The 20329-nt window shown below is 41.4% G+C and overlaps 63 non-coding genes across 63 annotated transcripts; all 63 read left to right on the top strand.

Annotated features, from left to right (window-relative positions):
* Positions 1 to 253: 253 nt before the first annotated feature.
* Trnaa-ugc (transfer RNA alanine (anticodon UGC)) lies at positions 254 to 326 on the top strand. The gene has a single exon. It is a non-coding gene; the product is annotated as a tRNA-Ala (tRNA).
* Positions 327 to 396: 70 nt separating this feature from the next.
* Trnaa-ugc (transfer RNA alanine (anticodon UGC)) lies at positions 397 to 469 on the top strand. Its single transcript has one exon. It is a non-coding gene; the product is annotated as a tRNA-Ala (tRNA).
* A 356-nt stretch (positions 470 to 825) lies between these two features.
* On the top strand, positions 826 to 898 carry Trnaa-ugc (transfer RNA alanine (anticodon UGC)). Its single transcript has one exon. It is a non-coding gene; the product is annotated as a tRNA-Ala (tRNA).
* A 70-nt stretch (positions 899 to 968) lies between these two features.
* Positions 969 to 1041, top strand: Trnaa-ugc (transfer RNA alanine (anticodon UGC)). The gene has a single exon. It is a non-coding gene; the product is annotated as a tRNA-Ala (tRNA).
* Positions 1042 to 1110: 69 nt separating this feature from the next.
* Positions 1111 to 1183, top strand: Trnaa-ugc (transfer RNA alanine (anticodon UGC)). Its single transcript has one exon. It is a non-coding gene; the product is annotated as a tRNA-Ala (tRNA).
* Positions 1184 to 1396: 213 nt separating this feature from the next.
* Positions 1397 to 1469, top strand: Trnaa-ugc (transfer RNA alanine (anticodon UGC)). The gene has a single exon. It is a non-coding gene; the product is annotated as a tRNA-Ala (tRNA).
* Positions 1470 to 1825: 356 nt separating this feature from the next.
* Positions 1826 to 1898, top strand: Trnaa-ugc (transfer RNA alanine (anticodon UGC)). The gene has a single exon. It is a non-coding gene; the product is annotated as a tRNA-Ala (tRNA).
* Positions 1899 to 1967: 69 nt separating this feature from the next.
* Positions 1968 to 2040, top strand: Trnaa-ugc (transfer RNA alanine (anticodon UGC)). Its single transcript has one exon. It is a non-coding gene; the product is annotated as a tRNA-Ala (tRNA).
* Positions 2041 to 2253: 213 nt separating this feature from the next.
* Positions 2254 to 2326, top strand: Trnaa-ugc (transfer RNA alanine (anticodon UGC)). Its single transcript has one exon. It is a non-coding gene; the product is annotated as a tRNA-Ala (tRNA).
* Positions 2327 to 2682: 356 nt separating this feature from the next.
* Trnaa-ugc (transfer RNA alanine (anticodon UGC)) lies at positions 2683 to 2755 on the top strand. Its single transcript has one exon. It is a non-coding gene; the product is annotated as a tRNA-Ala (tRNA).
* A 69-nt stretch (positions 2756 to 2824) lies between these two features.
* Trnaa-ugc (transfer RNA alanine (anticodon UGC)) lies at positions 2825 to 2897 on the top strand. The gene has a single exon. It is a non-coding gene; the product is annotated as a tRNA-Ala (tRNA).
* Positions 2898 to 3110: 213 nt separating this feature from the next.
* Positions 3111 to 3183, top strand: Trnaa-ugc (transfer RNA alanine (anticodon UGC)). Its single transcript has one exon. It is a non-coding gene; the product is annotated as a tRNA-Ala (tRNA).
* Positions 3184 to 3396: 213 nt separating this feature from the next.
* Trnaa-ugc (transfer RNA alanine (anticodon UGC)) lies at positions 3397 to 3469 on the top strand. The gene has a single exon. It is a non-coding gene; the product is annotated as a tRNA-Ala (tRNA).
* A 70-nt stretch (positions 3470 to 3539) lies between these two features.
* Positions 3540 to 3612, top strand: Trnaa-ugc (transfer RNA alanine (anticodon UGC)). The gene has a single exon. It is a non-coding gene; the product is annotated as a tRNA-Ala (tRNA).
* A 213-nt stretch (positions 3613 to 3825) lies between these two features.
* On the top strand, positions 3826 to 3898 carry Trnaa-ugc (transfer RNA alanine (anticodon UGC)). The gene has a single exon. It is a non-coding gene; the product is annotated as a tRNA-Ala (tRNA).
* Positions 3899 to 3969: 71 nt separating this feature from the next.
* Trnaa-ugc (transfer RNA alanine (anticodon UGC)) lies at positions 3970 to 4042 on the top strand. Its single transcript has one exon. It is a non-coding gene; the product is annotated as a tRNA-Ala (tRNA).
* Positions 4043 to 4112: 70 nt separating this feature from the next.
* On the top strand, positions 4113 to 4185 carry Trnaa-ugc (transfer RNA alanine (anticodon UGC)). The gene has a single exon. It is a non-coding gene; the product is annotated as a tRNA-Ala (tRNA).
* A 356-nt stretch (positions 4186 to 4541) lies between these two features.
* Trnaa-ugc (transfer RNA alanine (anticodon UGC)) lies at positions 4542 to 4614 on the top strand. Its single transcript has one exon. It is a non-coding gene; the product is annotated as a tRNA-Ala (tRNA).
* A 70-nt stretch (positions 4615 to 4684) lies between these two features.
* On the top strand, positions 4685 to 4757 carry Trnaa-ugc (transfer RNA alanine (anticodon UGC)). Its single transcript has one exon. It is a non-coding gene; the product is annotated as a tRNA-Ala (tRNA).
* Positions 4758 to 4827: 70 nt separating this feature from the next.
* On the top strand, positions 4828 to 4900 carry Trnaa-ugc (transfer RNA alanine (anticodon UGC)). The gene has a single exon. It is a non-coding gene; the product is annotated as a tRNA-Ala (tRNA).
* Positions 4901 to 5113: 213 nt separating this feature from the next.
* Positions 5114 to 5186, top strand: Trnaa-ugc (transfer RNA alanine (anticodon UGC)). Its single transcript has one exon. It is a non-coding gene; the product is annotated as a tRNA-Ala (tRNA).
* A 212-nt stretch (positions 5187 to 5398) lies between these two features.
* Trnaa-ugc (transfer RNA alanine (anticodon UGC)) lies at positions 5399 to 5471 on the top strand. The gene has a single exon. It is a non-coding gene; the product is annotated as a tRNA-Ala (tRNA).
* A 213-nt stretch (positions 5472 to 5684) lies between these two features.
* On the top strand, positions 5685 to 5757 carry Trnaa-ugc (transfer RNA alanine (anticodon UGC)). Its single transcript has one exon. It is a non-coding gene; the product is annotated as a tRNA-Ala (tRNA).
* A 213-nt stretch (positions 5758 to 5970) lies between these two features.
* Positions 5971 to 6043, top strand: Trnaa-ugc (transfer RNA alanine (anticodon UGC)). The gene has a single exon. It is a non-coding gene; the product is annotated as a tRNA-Ala (tRNA).
* A 641-nt stretch (positions 6044 to 6684) lies between these two features.
* Positions 6685 to 6757, top strand: Trnaa-ugc (transfer RNA alanine (anticodon UGC)). Its single transcript has one exon. It is a non-coding gene; the product is annotated as a tRNA-Ala (tRNA).
* Positions 6758 to 6970: 213 nt separating this feature from the next.
* On the top strand, positions 6971 to 7043 carry Trnaa-ugc (transfer RNA alanine (anticodon UGC)). The gene has a single exon. It is a non-coding gene; the product is annotated as a tRNA-Ala (tRNA).
* Positions 7044 to 7826: 783 nt separating this feature from the next.
* Positions 7827 to 7899, top strand: Trnaa-ugc (transfer RNA alanine (anticodon UGC)). The gene has a single exon. It is a non-coding gene; the product is annotated as a tRNA-Ala (tRNA).
* Positions 7900 to 7969: 70 nt separating this feature from the next.
* Positions 7970 to 8042, top strand: Trnaa-ugc (transfer RNA alanine (anticodon UGC)). Its single transcript has one exon. It is a non-coding gene; the product is annotated as a tRNA-Ala (tRNA).
* Positions 8043 to 8112: 70 nt separating this feature from the next.
* On the top strand, positions 8113 to 8185 carry Trnaa-ugc (transfer RNA alanine (anticodon UGC)). Its single transcript has one exon. It is a non-coding gene; the product is annotated as a tRNA-Ala (tRNA).
* A 213-nt stretch (positions 8186 to 8398) lies between these two features.
* On the top strand, positions 8399 to 8471 carry Trnaa-ugc (transfer RNA alanine (anticodon UGC)). The gene has a single exon. It is a non-coding gene; the product is annotated as a tRNA-Ala (tRNA).
* A 214-nt stretch (positions 8472 to 8685) lies between these two features.
* On the top strand, positions 8686 to 8758 carry Trnaa-ugc (transfer RNA alanine (anticodon UGC)). Its single transcript has one exon. It is a non-coding gene; the product is annotated as a tRNA-Ala (tRNA).
* Positions 8759 to 9114: 356 nt separating this feature from the next.
* Trnaa-ugc (transfer RNA alanine (anticodon UGC)) lies at positions 9115 to 9187 on the top strand. The gene has a single exon. It is a non-coding gene; the product is annotated as a tRNA-Ala (tRNA).
* A 213-nt stretch (positions 9188 to 9400) lies between these two features.
* On the top strand, positions 9401 to 9473 carry Trnaa-ugc (transfer RNA alanine (anticodon UGC)). The gene has a single exon. It is a non-coding gene; the product is annotated as a tRNA-Ala (tRNA).
* Positions 9474 to 9971: 498 nt separating this feature from the next.
* Positions 9972 to 10044, top strand: Trnaa-ugc (transfer RNA alanine (anticodon UGC)). Its single transcript has one exon. It is a non-coding gene; the product is annotated as a tRNA-Ala (tRNA).
* A 213-nt stretch (positions 10045 to 10257) lies between these two features.
* On the top strand, positions 10258 to 10330 carry Trnaa-ugc (transfer RNA alanine (anticodon UGC)). The gene has a single exon. It is a non-coding gene; the product is annotated as a tRNA-Ala (tRNA).
* Positions 10331 to 10827: 497 nt separating this feature from the next.
* Trnaa-ugc (transfer RNA alanine (anticodon UGC)) lies at positions 10828 to 10900 on the top strand. Its single transcript has one exon. It is a non-coding gene; the product is annotated as a tRNA-Ala (tRNA).
* A 785-nt stretch (positions 10901 to 11685) lies between these two features.
* On the top strand, positions 11686 to 11758 carry Trnaa-ugc (transfer RNA alanine (anticodon UGC)). The gene has a single exon. It is a non-coding gene; the product is annotated as a tRNA-Ala (tRNA).
* A 213-nt stretch (positions 11759 to 11971) lies between these two features.
* On the top strand, positions 11972 to 12044 carry Trnaa-ugc (transfer RNA alanine (anticodon UGC)). The gene has a single exon. It is a non-coding gene; the product is annotated as a tRNA-Ala (tRNA).
* A 71-nt stretch (positions 12045 to 12115) lies between these two features.
* Positions 12116 to 12188, top strand: Trnaa-ugc (transfer RNA alanine (anticodon UGC)). The gene has a single exon. It is a non-coding gene; the product is annotated as a tRNA-Ala (tRNA).
* A 70-nt stretch (positions 12189 to 12258) lies between these two features.
* Trnaa-ugc (transfer RNA alanine (anticodon UGC)) lies at positions 12259 to 12331 on the top strand. Its single transcript has one exon. It is a non-coding gene; the product is annotated as a tRNA-Ala (tRNA).
* Positions 12332 to 12686: 355 nt separating this feature from the next.
* On the top strand, positions 12687 to 12759 carry Trnaa-ugc (transfer RNA alanine (anticodon UGC)). The gene has a single exon. It is a non-coding gene; the product is annotated as a tRNA-Ala (tRNA).
* Positions 12760 to 13544: 785 nt separating this feature from the next.
* Trnaa-ugc (transfer RNA alanine (anticodon UGC)) lies at positions 13545 to 13617 on the top strand. Its single transcript has one exon. It is a non-coding gene; the product is annotated as a tRNA-Ala (tRNA).
* Positions 13618 to 13687: 70 nt separating this feature from the next.
* Trnaa-ugc (transfer RNA alanine (anticodon UGC)) lies at positions 13688 to 13760 on the top strand. The gene has a single exon. It is a non-coding gene; the product is annotated as a tRNA-Ala (tRNA).
* A 499-nt stretch (positions 13761 to 14259) lies between these two features.
* Trnaa-ugc (transfer RNA alanine (anticodon UGC)) lies at positions 14260 to 14332 on the top strand. Its single transcript has one exon. It is a non-coding gene; the product is annotated as a tRNA-Ala (tRNA).
* A 356-nt stretch (positions 14333 to 14688) lies between these two features.
* Trnaa-ugc (transfer RNA alanine (anticodon UGC)) lies at positions 14689 to 14761 on the top strand. The gene has a single exon. It is a non-coding gene; the product is annotated as a tRNA-Ala (tRNA).
* Positions 14762 to 15117: 356 nt separating this feature from the next.
* On the top strand, positions 15118 to 15190 carry Trnaa-ugc (transfer RNA alanine (anticodon UGC)). Its single transcript has one exon. It is a non-coding gene; the product is annotated as a tRNA-Ala (tRNA).
* A 70-nt stretch (positions 15191 to 15260) lies between these two features.
* On the top strand, positions 15261 to 15333 carry Trnaa-ugc (transfer RNA alanine (anticodon UGC)). The gene has a single exon. It is a non-coding gene; the product is annotated as a tRNA-Ala (tRNA).
* Positions 15334 to 15403: 70 nt separating this feature from the next.
* On the top strand, positions 15404 to 15476 carry Trnaa-ugc (transfer RNA alanine (anticodon UGC)). The gene has a single exon. It is a non-coding gene; the product is annotated as a tRNA-Ala (tRNA).
* Positions 15477 to 15689: 213 nt separating this feature from the next.
* Trnaa-ugc (transfer RNA alanine (anticodon UGC)) lies at positions 15690 to 15762 on the top strand. Its single transcript has one exon. It is a non-coding gene; the product is annotated as a tRNA-Ala (tRNA).
* Positions 15763 to 15834: 72 nt separating this feature from the next.
* Trnaa-ugc (transfer RNA alanine (anticodon UGC)) lies at positions 15835 to 15905 on the top strand. Its single transcript has one exon. It is a non-coding gene; the product is annotated as a tRNA-Ala (tRNA).
* Positions 15906 to 15975: 70 nt separating this feature from the next.
* Trnaa-ugc (transfer RNA alanine (anticodon UGC)) lies at positions 15976 to 16048 on the top strand. The gene has a single exon. It is a non-coding gene; the product is annotated as a tRNA-Ala (tRNA).
* A 70-nt stretch (positions 16049 to 16118) lies between these two features.
* On the top strand, positions 16119 to 16191 carry Trnaa-ugc (transfer RNA alanine (anticodon UGC)). Its single transcript has one exon. It is a non-coding gene; the product is annotated as a tRNA-Ala (tRNA).
* A 499-nt stretch (positions 16192 to 16690) lies between these two features.
* Positions 16691 to 16763, top strand: Trnaa-ugc (transfer RNA alanine (anticodon UGC)). Its single transcript has one exon. It is a non-coding gene; the product is annotated as a tRNA-Ala (tRNA).
* Positions 16764 to 16833: 70 nt separating this feature from the next.
* On the top strand, positions 16834 to 16906 carry Trnaa-ugc (transfer RNA alanine (anticodon UGC)). The gene has a single exon. It is a non-coding gene; the product is annotated as a tRNA-Ala (tRNA).
* Positions 16907 to 17119: 213 nt separating this feature from the next.
* On the top strand, positions 17120 to 17192 carry Trnaa-ugc (transfer RNA alanine (anticodon UGC)). The gene has a single exon. It is a non-coding gene; the product is annotated as a tRNA-Ala (tRNA).
* Positions 17193 to 17692: 500 nt separating this feature from the next.
* On the top strand, positions 17693 to 17765 carry Trnaa-ugc (transfer RNA alanine (anticodon UGC)). Its single transcript has one exon. It is a non-coding gene; the product is annotated as a tRNA-Ala (tRNA).
* A 1070-nt stretch (positions 17766 to 18835) lies between these two features.
* Trnaa-ugc (transfer RNA alanine (anticodon UGC)) lies at positions 18836 to 18908 on the top strand. The gene has a single exon. It is a non-coding gene; the product is annotated as a tRNA-Ala (tRNA).
* Positions 18909 to 19121: 213 nt separating this feature from the next.
* Trnag-ucc (transfer RNA glycine (anticodon UCC)) lies at positions 19122 to 19194 on the top strand. The gene has a single exon. It is a non-coding gene; the product is annotated as a tRNA-Gly (tRNA).
* A 213-nt stretch (positions 19195 to 19407) lies between these two features.
* Trnaa-ugc (transfer RNA alanine (anticodon UGC)) lies at positions 19408 to 19480 on the top strand. The gene has a single exon. It is a non-coding gene; the product is annotated as a tRNA-Ala (tRNA).
* A 70-nt stretch (positions 19481 to 19550) lies between these two features.
* On the top strand, positions 19551 to 19623 carry Trnaa-ugc (transfer RNA alanine (anticodon UGC)). The gene has a single exon. It is a non-coding gene; the product is annotated as a tRNA-Ala (tRNA).
* Positions 19624 to 19693: 70 nt separating this feature from the next.
* On the top strand, positions 19694 to 19766 carry Trnaa-ugc (transfer RNA alanine (anticodon UGC)). Its single transcript has one exon. It is a non-coding gene; the product is annotated as a tRNA-Ala (tRNA).
* Positions 19767 to 19836: 70 nt separating this feature from the next.
* On the top strand, positions 19837 to 19909 carry Trnaa-ugc (transfer RNA alanine (anticodon UGC)). The gene has a single exon. It is a non-coding gene; the product is annotated as a tRNA-Ala (tRNA).
* Positions 19910 to 19979: 70 nt separating this feature from the next.
* Trnaa-ugc (transfer RNA alanine (anticodon UGC)) lies at positions 19980 to 20052 on the top strand. The gene has a single exon. It is a non-coding gene; the product is annotated as a tRNA-Ala (tRNA).
* Positions 20053 to 20329: the final 277 nt, after the last annotated feature.

The raw sequence follows: 20329 nt of genomic DNA, 5'->3' as shown, positions 1-20329 counted from the left end.
TGCATGCGAGAGGTACCGGGATCGATGCCCGGATTCTCCAACATTCCTTTTCATAGAAAATGTGAGTATAGATTTTTTGTACATTAAATGTTGTAGATGAAGTTGAACATGGGGAAATAGCTCAATTGGTAGAGCGCTCGCTTTGCATGCGAGAGGTACCGGGATCGATGCTCGGATTCTCCAACATTCCTTTTCATAGAAAATGTGAGTATAGATTTTTTGTACATTAAATGTTCTAAACGAAGTGGAACACGGGGAATTAGCTCAATTGGTAGAGCGCTCGCTTTGCATGCGAGAGGTACCGGGATCGATGCCCAGATTCTCCAACATTCCTTTTAATAGAAAATGTGAGTATTGATTTTTTGAACAATACATGGTCTACGTGATGTGGAACCGGGGGAATTAGCTCAATTGGTAGAGCGCTCGCTTTGCATGCGAGAGGTACCGGGATCGATTCCCGGATTCTCCAACATTCCTTTTAATAGAAAATGTGAGTATAGATGTTTTGTACATTAAATGTTCTAAATGAAGTGGAACATGGGGAATTAGCTCAATTGGTAGAGCGCTCGCTTTGCATGCGAGAGGTACCGGGATCGATGCCCAGATTCTCAAACATTCCTTTTCATAGAAAATGTGAGTATAGATTTTTTGTACATTAAATGTTATAAATGAAGTGGAACATGGGGAATTAGCTCAATTGGTAGAGCGCTCGCTGTGTATGCGAGAGGTACCGGGATCGATGCCCTGATTCTCCAACATTCCTTTTAATAGAAAATGTGAGTATAGATTTTTTGTACATTAAATGTTCTAAATGAAGTGGAACAGGGGGAATTAGCTCAATTGGTAGAGCGCTCGCTTTGCATGCGAGAGGTACCGGGATCGATGCCCGGATTCTCCAACATTCCTTTTAATAGAAAATGGGAGTATAGATTTTTTGTACATTAAATGTTCTAAATGAAGTGGAACATGGGGAATTAGCTCAGTTGGTAGAACGCTCGCTTTGCATGCGAGAGGTACCGGGATCGATGCCCGGATTCTCCAACATTCCTTTTCATAGAAAATGTGAGTATAGATGTTTATACATTAAATGTTCTAAATGAAGTGGAACATGGGGAATTAGCTCAATTGGTAGAGCGCTCGCTTTGCATGCGAGAGGTACCGGGATCGATACCCGCATTCTCCAACATTCCTTTTCATAGAAAATGTGAGTATAGATTGTTTGTACATTAAATGTTCTAAGTGCACTGGAACCTGGGGAATTAGCTCAATTGGTAGAGCGCTCGCTTTGCATGCGAGAGGTACCGGGATCGATGCCCCGATTCTCCATCATTCCTTTTCATAGAACATGTGAGTATAGATTTTTTGTACATTAAATGTTCTAAATGAAGTGGAACATGGGGAATTAGCTCAATTGGTAGAGCGCTCGCTTTGCATGCGAGAGGTACCGGGATCGATGCCCGGATTCTCCAACATTCCTTTTAATAGAAAATGTGAGTATAGATTTTTTGTACATAAAATTGTCTACGTGAAGTTGAACATGGGGAATTAGCTCAATTGGTAGAGCGCTCGCTTTGCATGCGATAGGTACCGGGATCGATGCCCGGATTCTCCAACATTCATTTTAATAGAAAATGTGAGTATAGATTTTTAGTACATTAAATGTTCTAAATGAAGTGGAACATAGGGAATTAGCTCAGTTGGTAGAACGCTCGCTTTGCATGCGAGAGGTACCGGGATCGATGCCCGGATTCTCCAACATTCCTTTTAATAGAAAATGGGAGTATAGATTTTTTGTACATTAAATGTTCTAAATGAAGTGGAACATGGGGAATTAGCTCAGTTGGTAGAACGCTCGCTTTGCATGCGAGAGGTACCGGGATCGATGCCCGGATTCTCCAACATTCCTTTTCATAGAAAATGTGAGTATAGATGTTTATACATTAAATGTTCTAAATGAAGTGGAACATGGGGAATTAGCTCAATTGGTAGAGCGCTCGCTTTGCATGCGAGAGGTACCGGGATCGATACCCGCATTCTCCAACATTCCTTTTCATAGAAAATGTGAGTATAGATTGTTTGTACATTAAATGTTCTAAGTGCACTGGAACCTGGGGAATTAGCTCAATTGGTAGAGCGCTCGCTTTGCATGCGAGAGGTACCGGGATCGATGCCCCGATTCTCCATCATTCCTTTTCATAGAACATGTGAGTATAGATTTTTTGTACATTAAATGTTCTAAATGAAGTGGAACATGGGGAATTAGCTCAATTGGTAGAGCGCTCGCTTTGCATGCGAGAGGTACCGGGATCGATGCCCGGATTCTCCAACATTCCTTTTAATAGAAAATGTGAGTATAGATTTTTTGTACATAAAATTGTCTACGTGAAGTTGAACATGGGGAATTAGCTCAATTGGTAGAGCGCTCGCTTTGCATGCGATAGGTACCGGGATCGATGCCCGGATTCTCCAACATTCATTTTAATAGAAAATGTGAGTATAGATTTTTAGTACATTAAATGTTCTAAATGAAGTGGAACATAGGGAATTAGCTCAGTTGGTAGAACGCTCGCTTTGCATGCGAGAGGTACCGGGATCGATGCCCGGATTCTCCAACATTCCTTTTAATAGAAAATGGGAGTATAGATTTTTTGTACATTAAATGTTCTAAATGAAGTGGAACATGGGGAATTAGCTCAGTTGGTAGAACGCTCGCTTTGCATGCGAGAGGTACCGGGATCGATGCCCGGATTCTCCAACATTCCTTTTCATAGAAAATGTGAGTATAGATGTTTATACATTAAATGTTCTAAATGAAGTGGAACATGGGAAATTAGCTCAATTGGTAGAGCGCTCGCTTTGCATGCGAGAGGTACCGGGATCGATACCCGCATTCTCCAACATTCCTTTTCATAGAAAATGTGAGTATAGATTGTTTGTACATTAAATGTTCTAAGTGCACTGGAACCTGGGGAATTAGCTCAATTGGTAGAGCGCTCGCTTTGCATGCGAGAGGTACCGGGATCGATGCCCCGATTCTCCATCATTCCTTTTCATAGAACATGTGAGTATAGATTTTTTGTACATTAAATGTTCTAAATGAAGTGGAACATGGGGAATTAGCTCAATTGGTAGAGCGCTCGCTTTGCATGCGAGAGGTACCGGGATCGATGCCCGGATTCTCCAACATTCCTTTTAATAGAAAATGTGAGTATAGATTTTTTGTACATAAAATTGTCTACGTGAAGTTGAACATGGGGAATTAGCTCAATTGGTAGAGCGCTCGCTTTGCATGCGATAGGTACCGGGATCGATGCCCGGATTCTCCAACATTCATTTTAATAGAAAATGTGAGTATAGATTTTTAGTACATTAAATGTTCTAAATGAAGTGGAACATAGGGAATTAGCTCAATTGGTAGAGCGCTCGCTTTGCATGCGAGAGGTACCGGGATCGATGCCCGGATTCTCCAACATTCCTTTTCATAGAAAATGTGAGTATAGATTTTTTGTACATTAAATGTTGTAGATGAAGTTGAACATGGGGAAATAGCTCAATTGGTAGAGCGCTCGCTTTGCATGCGAGAGGTACCGGGATCGATGCCCGGATTCTCCAACATTCCTTTTAATAGAAAATGTGAGTATAGATTTTTTGTACATTAAATGTTCTAGATTAAGTGGAACATGGGGAATTAGCTCAATTGGTAGAGCGCTCGCTTTGCATGAGAGAGGTACCGGGATCGATGCCCGGATGCGCCAACCTTCCTTTTCATAGAAAATATGAGTATAGATTTTTTGTATATTAAATGTTCTAAATGAAGTGGAACACGGAGAATTAGCTCAATTGGTAGAGCGCTCGCTTTGCATGCGAGAGGTACCGGGATCGATGCCCGGATTCTCCAACATTCCTTTTCATAGAAAATGTGAGTATAGATTGTTTGTACCTTAAATTGTTCTAAATGAAGTGGAACATGGGGAATTAGCTCAATTGGAAGAGCGCTCGCTTTGCATGCGAGAGGTACCGGGATCGATGCCCGGATTCTCCAACATTCCTTTTCATAGAAAATGTGAGTATAGATTGTTTGTACATTAAATGTTCTAAATGAAGTGGAACATGGGGAATTAGCTCAATTGGTAGAGCGCTCGCTTTGCATGCGAGAGGTACCGGGATCGATTCCCAGATTCTCCAACATTCCTTTTCAAAGAAAATGTGAGTATAGATTTTTTGTACATTAAATGTTCTAAATGAAGTGGAACATGGGGAATTAGCTGAATTGGTAGAGCGCTCGCTTTGCATGCGAGAGGTACCGGGATCGATGCCCGGATTCTGCAACATTCCTCTTCATAGAAAATGTGAGTATAGATGTTTTGTACATTAAATGGGCTACGCGAAGTGGAACATGGGGAATAAGCTGCATTGGAAGAGCGCTCGCTTTGCATGCAAGAGGTACCGGGATCGATGCCCGGATTCTCCAACATTCCTTTTCATAGAAAATGTGAGTATAGATTTTTTGTACATTAAATGTTCTAAACGAAGTGGAACACGGGGAATTAGCTCAATTGGTAGAGCGCTCGCTTTGCATGCGAGAGGTACCGGGATCGATGCCCAGATTCTCCAACATTCCTTTTAATAGAAAATGTGAGTATTGATTTTTTGTACAATACATGGTCTACGTGATGTGGAACCGGGGGAATTAGCTCAATTGGTAGAGCGCTCGCTTTGCATGCGAGAGGTACCGGGATCGATTCCCGGATTCTCCAACATTCCTTTTAATAGAAAATGTGAGTATAGATTTTTTGTACATTAAATGTTCTAAATGAAGTGGAACATGGGGAATTAGCTCAATTGGTAGAGCGCTCGCTTTGCATGCGAGAGGTACCGGGATCGATGCCCAGATTCTCCAACATTCCTTTTCATAGAAAATGTGAGTATAGATTTTTTGTACATTAAATGTTATAAATGAAGTGGAACATGGGGAATTAGCTCAATTGGTAGAGCGCTCGCTGTGCATGCGAGAGGTACCGGGATCGATGCCCTGATTCTCCAACATTCCTTTTAATAGAAAATGTGAGTATAGATTTTTTGTACATTAAATGTTCTAAATGAAGTGGAACAGGGGGAATTAGCTCAATTGGTAGAGCGCTCGCTTTGCATGCGAGAGGTACCGGGATCGATGCCCGGATTCTCCAACATTCCTTTTCATAGAAAATGTGAGTATAGATTTTTATACATTAAATGTTCTAAATGAAGTGGAACATGGGGAATTAGCTCAATTGGTAGAGCGCTCGCTTTGCATGCGAGAGGTACCGGGATCGATACCCGCATTCTCAAACATTCCTTTTCATAGAAAATGTGAGTATAGATTGTTTGTACATTAAATGTTCTAACTGCACTGGAACCTGGGGAATTAGCTCAATTGGTAGAGCGCTCGCTTTGCATGCGAGAGGTACCGGGATCGATGCCCGGATTCGCCAACATTCCTTTTAATAGAAGATGTGAGTATAGATTTTTTGTATATTAAATGTTCTAAAAGAAGTGGAACATGGGGAATTAGCTCAATTGGTAGAGCGCTCGCTTTGCATGCGAGAGGTACCGGGATCGATGCCCCGATTCTCCATCATTCCTTTTCATAGAACATGTGAGTATAGATTTTTTGTACATTAAATGTTCTAAATGAAGTGGAACATGGGGAATTAGCTCAATTGGTAGAGCGCTCGCTTTGCATGCGAGAGGTACCGGGATCGATGCCCGGATTCGCCAACATTCCTTTTAATAGAAGATGTGAGTATAGATTTTTTGTATATTAAATGTTCTAAAAGAAGTGGAACATGGGGAATTAGCTCAATTGGTAGAGCGCTCGCTTTGCATGCGAGAGGTACCGGGATCGATGCCCCGATTCTCCATCATTCCTTTTCATAGAACATGTGAGTATAGATTTTTTGTACATTAAATGTTCTAAATGAAGTGGAACATGGGGAATTAGCTCAATTGGTAGAGCGCTCGCTTTGCATGCGAGAGGTACCGGGATCGATGCCCGGATTCTCCAACATTCCTTTTAATAGAAAATGTGAGTATAGATTTTTTGTACATAAAATTGTCTACGTGAAGTTGAACATGGGGAATTAGCTCAATTGGTAGAGCGCTCGCTTTGCATGCGAGAGGTACCGGAATCGATGCCCGGATTCTCCAACATTCATTTTAATAGAAAATGTGAGTATAGATTTTTTGTACATTAAATGTTCTAAATGAAGTGGAACATAGGGAATTAGCTCAGTTGGTAGAGCGCTCGCTTTGCATGCGAGAGGTACGCGGATCGATGACCGGATTCTCCAACATTCCTTTTCATAGAAAATGTGAGTATAGATTTTTTGTACATTAAATGTTCTAAATGAAGTGGAACATGGGGAATTAGCTCAATTGGTAGAGAGCTCGCTTTGCATGCGAGAGGTACCGGGATCGATGCCCAGATTCTCCAGCATTCCTTTTCATAGAAAATGTGAGTATAGATTTTTTGTACATTAAATGTTGTAAATGAAGTGGAACATGGGGAATTAGCTCAATTGGTAGAGCGCTCGCCTTGCATGCGAGAGGTACCGGGATCGTCCCGGATTCTCCAACATTCCTTTTCATAGAAAATGTGAGTATAGATTTTTTGTACCTTAAATTGTTCTAAATGAAGTGGAACATGGGGAATTAGCTCAATTGGTAGAGCGCTCGCTTTGCATGCGAGAGGTACCGGGATCGATGCCCGGATTCTCCAACATTCCTTTTCATAGAAAATGTGAGTATAGATTGTTTGTACATTAAATGTTCTAAATGAAGTGGAACATGGGGAATTAGCTCAATTGGTAGAGCGCTCGCTTTGCATGAGAGAGGTACCGGGATCGATGCCCGGATTCTCCAACATTCCTTTTCATAGAAAATGTGAGTATAGATTTTTTGTACATTAAATGTTCTAAATGAAGTGGAACACGGGGAATTAGCTCAATTGGTAGAGCGCTCGCTTTGCATGCGAGAGGTACCGGGATCGATGCCCGGATTCTCCAACATTCCTTTTCATAGAAAATGTGAGTATAGATTTTTTGTACATTAAATGTTCTAAATGAAGTGGAACATGGGGAATTAGCTCAATTGGTAGAGCGCTCGCCTTGCATGCGAGAGGTACCTGGATCGTCCCGGATTCTCCAACATTCCTTTTAATAGAAAATGTGAGTATAGATTTTTTGTACATTAAATGTTCTAAATGAAGTGGAACATGGGGAATTAGCTCAATTGGTAGAGCGCTCGCTTTGCATGCGAGAGGTACCGGGATCGATGCCCCGATTCTCCAACATTCCTTTTCATAGAACATGTGAGTATAGATTTTTTGTACATTAAATGTTCTAAATGAAGTGGAACATGGGGAATTTGCTAAATTGGTAGAGTGCTCCCTTTGAATGCGAGAGGTACCGGGATCGATGCCCGGATTCTCCAACATTCCTTTTAATAGAAAATGTGAGTATAGATTTTTTGTACATTAAATTGTCTACATGAAGTGGAACATGGGGAATTAGCTGAATTGGTAGAGCGCTCGCTTTGCATGATAGAGGTACCGGGATCGATGCCCGGATTCTCCAACATTCATTTTAATTGAAAATGTGAGTATAGATTTTTTGTACATTAAATGTTCTAAATGAAGTGGAACATGGGGAATTAGCTCAATTGGAAGAGCGCTCGCTTTGCATGCGAGAGTTACCGGGATCGATGCCCGGATTCTCCAACATTCCTTTTCATAGAAAATGTGAGTATAGATTTTTTGTACATTAAATGTTCTAAATGAAGTGGAACATGGGGAATTAGCTCAATTGGTAGAGCGCTCGCTTTGCATGCGAGAGGTACCGGGATCGATGCCCGGATTCTCCAACATTCCTTTTCATAGAAAAAGTGAGTATAGATTTTTTGTACATTAAATGTTCTAAATGAAGTGGAACATGGGGAATTAGCTCAATTGGTAGAGCGCTCGCTTTGCATGCGAGAGGTACCGGGATCGATGCCCGGATTCTCCAACATTCCTTTTCATAGAAAAAGTGAGTATAGATTTTTTGTACATTAAATGTTGTAGATGAAGTGGAACATGGGGAAATAGCTCAATTGGTAGAGCGCTCGCTTTGCATGCGAGAGGTACCGGGATCGATGCCCGGATTCTCCAACATTCCTTTTAATAGAAAATGTGAGTATAGATTTTTTGTACATTAAATGTTCTAAATTAAGTGGAACATGGGGAATTAGCTCAATTGGTAGAGAGCTCGCTTTGCATGAGAGAGGTACCGGGATCGATGCCCGGATGCGCCAACCTTCCTTTTCATAGAAAATATGAGTATAGATTTTTTGTACATTAAATGTTCTAAATGAAGTGGAACACGGAGAATTAGCTCAATTGGTAGAGGGCTCGCTTTGCATGCGAGAGGTACCGGGATCGATGCCCGGATTCTCCAACATTCCTTTTCATAGAAAATGTGAGTATAGATTTTTTGTACCTTAAATTGTTCTAAATGAAGTGGAACATGGGGAATTAGCTCCATTGGAAGAGCGCTCGCTTTGCATGCGAGAGGTACCGGGATCGATGCCCGGATTCTCCAACATTCCTTTTCATAGAAAATGTGAGTATAGATTGTTTGTACATTAAATGTTCTAAATGAAGTGGAACATGGGGAATTAGCTCAATTGGTAGAGCGCTCGCTTTGCATGCGAGAGGTACCGGGATCGATTCCCGGATTCTCCAACATCTCTTTTCAAAGAAAATGTGAGTATAGATTTTTTGTACATTAAATGTTCTAAATGAAGTGGAACATGGGGAATTAGCTGAATTGGTAGAGCGCTCGCTTTGCATGCGAGAGGTACCGGGATCGATGCCCGGATTCTCCAACATTCCTTTTCATGGAAAATGTGAGTATAGATTTTTTGTACATTAAATGTTCTAAATGAAGTGGAACATGGGGAATTAGCTCAATTGGTAGAGCGCTCGCTTTGCATGAGAGAGGTACCGGGATCGATGCCCTGATTCTCCAACCTTCCTTTTCATAGAAAATGTGAGTATAGATTTTTTGTACATTAAATGTTCTAAATGAAGTGGAACACGGGGAATTAGCTCAATTGGTAGAGCGCTCGCTTTGCATGCGAGAGGTACCGGGATCGATGCCCGGATTCTCCAACATTCCTTTTAATAGAAGATGTGAGTATAGATGTTTTGTACATTAAATGGGCCACGTTAAGTGGAACATGGGGAATTAGCTCCATTGGAAGAGCGCTCGCTTTGCATGCGAGAGGTACCGGGATCGATGCCCGGATTCTCCAACATTCCTCTTCATAGAAAATGTGAGTATAGATGTTTTGTACATTAAATGGGCTACGTGAAGTTGAACATGGGGAATTAGCTCAATTGGTAGAGCGCTCGCTTTGCATGCGAGAGGTACCGGGATCGATGCCCGGATTCTCCAACATTCATTTTAATAGAAAATGTGAGTATAGATTTTTTGTACATTAAATGTTCTAAATGAAGTGGAACATAGGGAATTAGCTCAGTTGGTAGAGCGCTCGCTTTGCATGCGAGAGGTACGCGGATCGATGACCGGATTCTCCAACATTCCTTTTCATAGAAAATGTGAGTATAGATTTTTTGTACATTAAATGTTCTAAATGAAGTGGAACATGGGGAATTAGCTCAATTGGTAGAGAGCTCGCTTTGCATGCGAGAGGTACCGGGATCGATGCCCAGATTCTCCAACATTCCTTTTCATAGAAAATGTGAGTATAGATTTTTTGTACATTAAATGTTCTAAATGAAGTGGAACATGGGGAATTAGCTCAATTGGTAGAGCGCTCGCCTTGCATGCGAGAGGTACCGGGATCGTCCCGGATTCTCCAACATTCCTTTTCATAGAAAATGTGAGTATAGATTTTTTGTACCTTAAATTGTTCTAAATGAAGTGGAACATGGGGAATTAGCTCAATTGGTAGAGCGCTCGCTTTGCATGCGAGAGGTACCGGGATCGATGCCCGGATTCTCCAACATTCCTTTTCATAGAAAATGTGAGTATAGATTGTTTGTACATTAAATGTTCTAAATGAAGTGGAACATGGGGAATTAGCTCAATTGGTAGAGCGCTCGCTTTGCATGAGAGAGGTACCGGGATCGATGCCCGGATTCTCCAACATTCCTTTTCATAGAAAATGTGAGTATAGATTTTTTGTACATTAAATGTTTTAAATGAAGTGGAACACGGGGAATTAGCTCAATTGGTAGAGCGCTCGCTTTGCATGCGAGAGGTACCGGGATCGATGCCCGGATTCTCCAACATTCCTTTTCATAGAAAATGTGAGTATAGATTTTTTGTACATTAAACGTTCTAAATGAAGTGGAACATGGGGAATTAGCTCAATTGGTAGAGCGCTCGCCTTGCATGCGAGAGGTACCGGGATCGTCCCGGATTCTCCAACATTCCTTTTAATAGAAAATGTGAGTATAGATTTTTTGTACATTAAATGTTCTAAATGAAGTGGAACATGGGGAATTAGCTCAATTGGTAGAGCGCTCGCTTTGCATGCGAGAGGTACCGGGATCGATGCCCCGATTCTCCAACATTCCTTTTCATTGAACATGTGAGTATAGATTTTTTGTACATTAAATGTTCTAAATGAAGTGGAACATGGGGAATTTGCTAAATTGGTAGAGTGCTCCCTTTGAATGCGAGAGGTACCGGGATCGATGCCCGGATTCTCCAACATTCCTTTTAATAGAAAATGTGAGTATAGATTTTTTGTACATTAAATGTTCTAAATGAAGTGGAACATGGGGAATTAGCTCAATTGGTAGAGCGCTCGCTTTGCATGCGAGAGGTACCGGGATCGATTCCCGGATTCTCCAACATCTCTTTTCAAAGAAAATGTGAGTATAGATTTTTTGTACATTAAATGTTCTAAATGAAGTGGAACATGGGGAATTAGCTGAATTGGTAGAGCGCTCGCTTTGCATGCGAGAGGTACCGGGATCGATGCCCGGATTCTCCAACATTCCTTTTCATGGAAAATGTGAGTATAGATTTTTTGTACATTAAATGTTCTAAATGAAGTGGAACATGGGGAATTAGCTCAATTGGTAGAGCGCTCGCTTTGCATGAGAGAGGTACCGGGATCGATGCCCTGATTCTCCAACCTTCCTTTTCATAGAAAATGTGAGTATAGATTTTTTGTACATTAAATGTTCTAAATGAAGTGGAACACGGGGAATTAGCTCAATTGGTAGAGCGCTTTCTTTGCATGCGAGAGGTACCGGGATCGATGCCCGGATTCTCCAACATTCCTTTTAATAGAAGATGTGAGTATAGATGTTTTGTACATTAAATGGGCCACGTTAAGTGGAACATGGGGAATTAGCTCCATTGGAAGAGCGCTCGCTTTGCATGCGAGAGGTACCGGGATCGATGCCCGGATTCTCCAACATTCCTCTTCATAGAAAATGTGAGTATAGATGTTTTGTACATTAAATGGGCTACGTGAAGTGGAACATGGGGAATTAGCTGCATTGGAAAAGCGCTCGCTTTGCATGCGAGAGGTACCGGGATCGATGCCCGGATTCTCCAACATTCCTTTTCATAGAAAATGTGAGTATAGTTTTTTTGTACATTAAATGTTGTAGATGAAGTTGAACATGGGGAAATAGCTCAATTGGTAGAGCGCTCGCTTTGCATGCGAGAGGTACCGGGATCGATGCCCGGATTCTCCAACATTCCTTTTAATAGAAAATGTTAGTATAGATTTTTTGTACATTAAATGTTCTAAATGAAGTGGAACATGGGGAATTAGCTCAATTGGTAGAGCGCTCGCTTTACATGAGAGAGGTACCGGGATCGATGCCCGGATGCGCCAACCTTCCTTTTCATAGAAAATGTGAGTATAGATTTTTTTTCAATTAAATGTTCTAAATGAAGTGGAACACGGAGAATTAGCTCAATTGGTAGAGCGCTCGCTTTGCATGCGAGAGGTACCGGGATCGATGCCCGGATTCTCCAACATTCCTTTTCATAGAAAATGTGAGTATAGATTTTTTGTACCTTAAATTGTTCTAAATGAAGTGGAACATGGGGAATTAGCTCAATTGGTAGAGCGCTCGCTTTGCATGCGAGAGGTACCGGGATCGATGCCCGGATTCTCCAACATTCCTTTTCATAGAAAATGTGAGTATAGATTGTTTGTACATTAAATGTTCTAAATGAAGTGGAACATGGGGAATTAGCTCAATTGGTAGAGCGCTCGCTTTGCATGCGAGAGGTACCGGGATCGATTCCCGGATTCTCCAACATTCCTTTTCAAAGAAAATGTGAGTATAGATTTTTTGTACATTAAATGTTCTAAATGAAGTGGAACATGGGGAATTAGCTGAATTGGTAGAGCGCTCGCTTTGCATGCGAGAGGTACCGGGATCGATGCCCGGATTCTCCAACATTCCTTTTCATGGAAAATGTGAGTATAGATTTTTTGTACATTAAATGTTCTAAATGAAGTGGAACATGGGGAATTAGCTAATTGGTAGAGCGCTCGCTTTGCATGAGAGAGGTACCGGGATCGATGCCCGGATTCTCCAACCTTCCTTTTCATAGAAAATGTGAGTATAGATTTTTTGTACATTAAATGTTCTAAATGAAGTGGAACACGGGGAATTAGCTCAATTGGTAGAGCGCTCGCTTTGCATGCGAGAGGTACCGGGATCGATGCCCGGATTCTCCAACATTCCTTTTAATAGAAAATGTGAGTATAGATGTTTTGTACATTAAATGGGCTACGTGAAGTGGAACATGGGGAATTAGCTCCATTGGAAGAGCGCTCGCTTTGCATGCGAGAGGTACCGGGATCGATGCCCGGATTCTCCAACATTCCTCTTCATAGAAAATGTGAGTATAGATGTTTTGTACATTAAATGGGCTACGTGAAGTGGAACATGGGGAATTAGCTGCATTGGAAGAGCGCTCGCTTTGCATGCGAGAGGTACCGGGATCGATGCCCGGATTCTCCAACATTCCTTTTAATAGAAAATGTGAGTATAGATTTTGTGTACATTAAATGGTCTAAATGAAGTGGAACATGGGGAATTAGCTGAATTGGTAGAGCGCTCGCTTTGCATGCGAGAGGTACCGGGATCGATGCCCGGCTTCTCCAACATTCCTTTTCATAGAAAATGTGAGTATAGATTTTTTGTACATTAAATAGGCTACGTGAAGTGGAACATGGGGAATTAGCTCCATTGGAAGAGCGCTCGCTTTGCATGCGAGAGGTACCCGGATCGATGCCCGGATTCTCCAACATTCCTTTTCATAGAAAATGTGAGTATAGATTTTTTATACATTAAATGTTCTAAATGAAGTTGAACATGGGGAATTAGGGCAATTGGTAGAGCGCTCGCTTTGCATGCGAGAGTTACCGGGATCGATGCCCGGATTCTCCAACATTCCTTTTAATAGAAAATGGGACTATAGATTTTTTGTACATAAAATGGTCTTCATGCAGTGGAACATGGGGAATTAGCTCAGTTGGTAGAGCGCTCGCTTTGCATGCGAGAGGTACCCGGATCGATGCCTGGATTCTCCAACATTCCTTTTCATAGAAAATGTGAGTATAGATTTTTTGTACATTAAATGTTCTAAATGAAGTGGAACATGGGGAATTAGCTTAATTGGTAGAGCGCTCGCTTTGCATGCGAGAGGTACCGGGATCGATGCCCGGATTCTCCAACATTCCTTTTCATAGAAAATGTGAGTATAGATTATTTGTACATTAAATGTTCTAAATAAAGTGGAACATGGGGAATTAGCTGAATTGGTAGAGCGCTCGCTTTGCATGCGAGAGGTACCGGGATCGACGCCCGGATTCTCCAACATTCCTTTTAATAGAAAATGTGAGTATAGATTTTTTGTACATTAAATGGTCTAAATGAAGTGGAACATGGGGAATTAGCTGAATTGGTAGAGCGCTCGCTTTGCATGATAGAGGTACCGGGATCGATGCCCGGATTCTCCAACATTCCTTTTCATAGAAAATGTGAGAATAGATTTTTTGTACATTAAATGGTCTAAACGAAGTGGAACATGGGGAAATAGCTCCATTGGTAAAGCGCTCGCTTTGCATGCGAGAGGTACCGGGATCGATGCCCGGATTCTCCAACATTCCTTTTCATAGAAAATGTGAGTATAGATTTTTTGTACATTAAATGTTCTAAATGAAGTGGGACATGGGGAATTAGCTCAATTGGTAGAGCGCTCGCTTTGCATGCGAGAGGTACCGGGATCGATGCCCGGATTCTCCAACATTCCTTTTCATAGAAAATGTGAGTATAGATTTTTTGTACATTAAATGTTCTAAATGAAGTGGAACATGGGGAATTAGCTCAATTGGTAAAGCGCTCGCTTTGCATGCGAGAGGTACCCGGATCGATGCCCGGATTCTCCAACATTCCTTTTCATAGAAAATGTGAGTATAGATTTTTTATACATTAAATGTTCTAAATGAAGTTGAACATGGGGAATTAGGTCAATTGGTAGAGCGCTCGCTTTGCATGCGAGAGTTACCGGGATCGATGCCCGGATTCTCCAACATTCCTTTTCATAGAAAATGGGACTATGGATTTTTTGTACATAAAATGGTCTTCATGCAGTGGAACATGGGGAATTAGCTCAGTTGGTAGAGCGCTCGCTTTGCATGCGAGAGGTACCGGGATCGATGCCCGGATTCTCCAACATTCATTTTCATAGAAAATGTGAGTATAGATTTGTTGTACATTAAATGGTCTAAATGAAGTGGAATATGGGGAATTAGCTCAATTTGTAGATCGCTGGCTTTGCATGCGAAAGATACCGGGATCGATGCCCGGTTTCTCAAACATTCCTGTTCATAGAGAATGTGAGTATAGATTTTTTGTACATTAAATGTTCTAAATGAAGTGGAACATGGGGAATTAGGTCAATTGGTAGAGTTCTCGCTGAGCATGCGAGAGGTACACGGATGTATTCCAGGATTCTCCAACATTCCTTTTCATAGAAAATGTGAGTATAGATTTTTTGTACATTAAATGTTCTAAATGGAGTGGAACATGGGGAATTAGCTCAATTGGTAGAGCGCTCGCTTTGCATGCGAGAGGTACCGGGATCGATGCCCGGATTCACCAACATTCCTTTTCATAGAAAATGTGAGTATAGATTTTTTGTACATTAAATGTTCTAAATGAAGTGGAACATGGGGAATTAGCTTAATTGGTAGAGCGCTCGCTTTGCATGCGAGAGGTACCGGGATCGATGCCCGGATTCTCCAACATTCCTTTTCATAGAAAATGTGAGTATAGATTTTTTGTACATTAAATGTTCTAAATGAAGTGGAACATGGGGAATTAGCTCAATTGGTAGAGCGCTCGCTTTGCATGCGAGAGGTACCGGGATCGATGCCCGGATTCTCCCACATTCCTTTTGATAGAAAATGTGAGTATAAATTTTTTGTACATTAAATTGTCTACGTGAAGTTGAACATTGGGAATTAGCTCAATTGGTAGAGCGCTCGCTTTGCATGCGAGAGGTACCGGGATCGATGCCCGGATTCTCCAACATTCATTTTAATAGAAAATGTGAGTATAGATTTTTTGTACATTAAATGTTCTAAATGAAGTGCAACATAGGGAATTAGCTCAATTGGTAGAGCGCTCGCTTTGCATGCGAGAGGTACCGGGATCGATGCCCGGATTCTCCAACATTCCTTTTCATAGAAAATGTGAGTATAGATTTTTTGTACATTAAATGTTCTAAATGAAGTGGAACATAAGGAATTAGCTCAATTGGTAGAGCGCTCGCCTTGCATGCGAGAGGTACCGGGATCGATGCCCGGATTCTCCAACATTCCTTTTAATAGAAAATGTGAGTATAGATTTTTTGTACATTAAATGTTCTAAATGAAGTGGAACGTGGGGAATTAGCTCAATTGGTAGAGCGCTCGCTTTGCAGGCGAGAGGTACCGGGATCGATGCCCGGATTCTCCAACATTCCTTTTCATAGAAAATGTGAGTATAGATTTTTTGTACATTAAATGTTCTAAATGAAGTGGAACATGGGGAATTAGCTCAATTGGTAGAGCGCTCGCTTTGCACGCGTGAGGTACCGGGATCGATACCCGGATTCTCCAACATTCCTTTTCATAGAAAATGTGAGTATAGATTTTTTGTACATTTAATGTTCTAAGTGCACTGGAACATGGGGAATTAGCCCAATTGGTAGAGCGCTAGCTTTGCATGCGGGAGGTACCCGGATCGATGCCCGGATTCGCCAACATTCCTTTTAAAAGAAGATGTGAGGATAGATTTGTTGTACATTAAATGTTCTAAATGAAGTGGAACATGGGGAATTAGCTGAATTGGTAGAGCGCTCGCTTTGCATGCGAGAGGTACCGGGATCGATGCCCCGATTCTCCAACATTCCTTTTCATAGAACATGTGAGTATAGATTTTTTGTACATTAAATGGTCTAAATGAAGTGGAACATGGGGAATTAGCTAAATTGGTAGAGCGCTCGCTTTGCATGCGAGAGGTACCGGGATCGATGCCCGGATTCTCCAACATTCCTTTTAATAGAAAATGTTAGTATAGATTTTTTGTACATTAAATTGTCTACATGAAGTGGAACATGGGGAATTAGCTCAATTGGTAGAGCGCTCGCTTTGCATGCGAGAGGTACCGGGATCGATGCCCGGATTCTCCAACATTCATTTTAATTGAAAATGTGAGTATAGATTTTTTGTACATTAAATGTTCTAAATGAAGTGGAACATGGGGAATTAGCTCAATTGGTAGAGCGCTCGCTTTGCACGCGAGAGGTACCGGGATCGATGCCCGGATTCTCCAACATTCCTTTTCATAGAAAATGTGAGTATAGATTTTTTGTACATTAAATGTTCTAAATGAAGTGGAACATGGGGAATTAGCTCAATTGGTAGAGACCTCGCTTTGCATGCGAGAGGTACCGGGATCGATGCCCGGATTCTCCAACATTCCTTTTCATAGAAAAAGTGAGTATAGATTTTTTGTACATTAAATGTTGTAGATTAAGTTGAACATGGGGAAATAGCTCAATTGGTAGAGCGCTCGCTTTGCATGCGAGAGGTACCGGGATCGATGCCCGGATTCTCCAACATTCCTTTTAATAGAAAATGTGAGTATAGATTTTTTGTACATTAAATGTTCTAAATTAAGTGGAACATGGGGAATTAGCTCAATTGGTAGAGAGCTCGCTTTGCATGAGAGAGGTACCGGGATCGATGCCCGGATGCGCCAACCTTCCTTTTCATAGAAAATATGAGTATAGATTTTTTGTACATTAAATGTTCTAAATGAAGTGGAACACGGAGAATTAGCTCAATTGGTAGAGGGCTCGCTTTGCATGCGAGAGGTACCGGGATCGATGCCCAAATTCTCCAACATTCCTTTTCATAGAAAATGTGAGTATAGATTTTTTGTACCTTAAATTGTTCTAAATGAAGTGGAACATGGGGAATTAGCTCCATTGGAAGAGCGCTCGCTTTGCATGCGAGAGGTACCGGGATCGATGCCCGGATTCTCCAACATTCCTTTTCATAGAAAATGTGAGTATAGATTGTTTGTACATTAAATGTTCTAAATGAAGTGGAACATGGGGAATTAGCTCAATTGGTAGAGCGCTCGCTTTGCATGCGAGAGGTACCGGGATCGATTCCCGGATTCTCCAACATCTCTTTTCAAAGAAAATGTGAGTATAGATTTTTTGTACATTAAATGTTCTAAATGAAGTGGAACATGGGGAATTAGCTGAATTGGTAGAGCGCTCGCTTTGCATGCGAGAGGTACCGGGATCGATGCCCGGATTCTCCAACATTCCTTTTCATGGAAAATGTGAGTATAGATTTTTTGTACATTAAATGTTCTAAATGAAGTGGAACATGGGGAATTAGCTCAATTGGTAGAGCGCTCGCTTTGCATGAGAGAGGTACCGGGATCGATGCCCTGATTCTCCAACCTTCCTTTTCATAGAAAATGTGAGTATAGATTTTTTGTACATTAAATGTTCTAAATGAAGTGGAACACGGGGAATAAGCTCAATTGGTAGAGCGCACGCTATGCATGCGAGAGGTACCGGGATCGATGCCCGGATTCTCCAACATTCCTTTTAATAGAAAATATGAGTATAGATTTTTTGTACATTAAATGTTCTAAATGAAGTGGAACAAGGGGAATTAGCTCAATTGGTAGATCGCTCGCTTTGCATGCGAAAGATACCGGGATCGATGCCCGGATTCTCCAATATCCTTTTCATAGAGAATGTGAGTATATATTTTTTGTACATTAAATGTTCTAAATGAAGTGGAACATGGGGAATAGGCTCAATTGGTAGAGTTCTCGCTTAGCATGCGAGAGGTACACGGATCGATGCAAGGATTCTCCAACATTCCTTTTCATAGAAAATGTGAGTATAGATTTTTTGTACATTAAATGTTCTAAATAAAGTGGAACATGGGGAATTAGCGCAATTGGTAGAGCGCTCGCTTTGCATGCGAGAGGTACCGGGATCGATGCCCGGATTCTCCAACATTCCTTTTAATAGAAAATTTGAGTATAGATTTTTTGTACATTAAATGTTCTAAATGAAGTGGAACATGGGGAATTAGCTCAATTGGTAGAGCGCTCGCTTTGCATGCGAGAGGTACCGGGATCGATGCCGGGATTTTCCAACATTCCTTTTAATAGAAAATGTGAGTATAGATTTTTTGTACATTAAATGTTCCAAATGAAGTTGAACATGGGGAATTAGCTCAATTGGTAGAGCGCTCGCTTTGCATGCGAGAGGTACCGGGATCGATGCCCGGATTCTACAACATTCCTTTTCATAGAAAATGTGAGTATAGATATTTTGTACATTAAATGGTCTAAATGAAGTGGAACATGGGGAATTAGCTCAATTGGTAGAGCGCTCGCTTTGCATGCGAGAGGTACCGGAATCGATGCCCGGATTCTCCAACATTCCTTTTCATAGAAAATGTGAGTATAGATCTTTTGTACATTAAATGTTCTAAATGAAGTGGAACATGGGGAATTAGCTCAATTGGTAGAGCGCTCGCTTTCCATGCGAGAGGTACCGGGATCGATGCCCGGATTCTCCAACATACCTTTTCATAGAAAATGTGAGTATAGATTTTTTGTACATTAAATGTTCTAAATGAAGTGGAACATGGGCAATTAGCTAAATTGGTAGAGACTTCGCCTTGCATGCGAGAGGTACCGGAATCGATGCCACGATTCTCCAACATTCCTTTTCATAGAAAATGTAAGTATAGATTTTTTGTACATTAAATGGTCTACGTGAAGTGGAACATGGGGAATTAGCTCAATTGGTAGAGCGCTCGCTTTGCATGCGAGAGGTACCGGGATCGATTCCCGGATTCTCCAACATTCCTTTTCATAGAAAATGTTAGTATAGATTTTTTGTACATTAAATGTTCTAAATGAAGTGGAACATGGGGAATTAGCTCAATTGGTACAGCGCTCGCTTTGCATGCGAGAGGTACCGGGATCGATGCCCGGATTCTCCAACATTCCTTTTCATAGAAAATGTGAGTATAGATTTTTTGTACATTACATTGTCTACATGAAGTGGAACATAGGGAATTAGCTCAATTGGTAGAGCGCTCGCTTTGCATGCGAGAGGTACCGGGATCGATGCCCGGATTCTCCAACATTCCTTTTCATAGAAAATGTGAGTATAGATTTTTTGTACATTAAATGTTCTAAATGAAGTGGAACATGGGGAATTAGCTCAATTGGTACAGCGCTCGCTTTGCATGCGAGAGGTACCGGGATCGATGCCCGGATTCTCCAACATTCCTTTTCATAGAAAATGTGAGTATAGATTTTTTGTACATTACATTGTCTACATGAAGTGGAACATAGGGAATTAGCTCAATTGGTAGAGCGCTCGCTTTGCATGCGAGAGGTACCGGGATCGATGCCCGGATTCTCCAACATTCCTTTTCATAGAAAATGTGAGTATAGATTTTTTGTACATTAAATGTTCTAAATGAAGTGGAACATGAGGAATTAGCTCAATTGGTACAGCGCTCGCTTTGCATGCGAGAGGTACCGGGATCGATGCCCGGATTCTCCAACATTCCTTTTCATAGAAAATGTGAGTATAGATTTTTTGTACATTACATTGTCTACATGAAGTGGAACATATGGAATTAGCTCAATTGGTAGAGCGCTCGCTTTGCATGCGACAGGTACCGGGATCGATGCCCG

Source organism: Euprymna scolopes, chromosome 39, assembly GCF_053919585.1.
Source record: "Euprymna scolopes isolate OS-2025 chromosome 39, ASM5391958v1, whole genome shotgun sequence".
Lineage (NCBI taxonomy): Eukaryota > Metazoa > Mollusca > Cephalopoda > Sepiida > Sepiolidae > Euprymna > Euprymna scolopes.
Note: the sequence above shows the minus strand (reverse complement) of the source record. Positions and strands in the feature narration are given on the sequence as shown.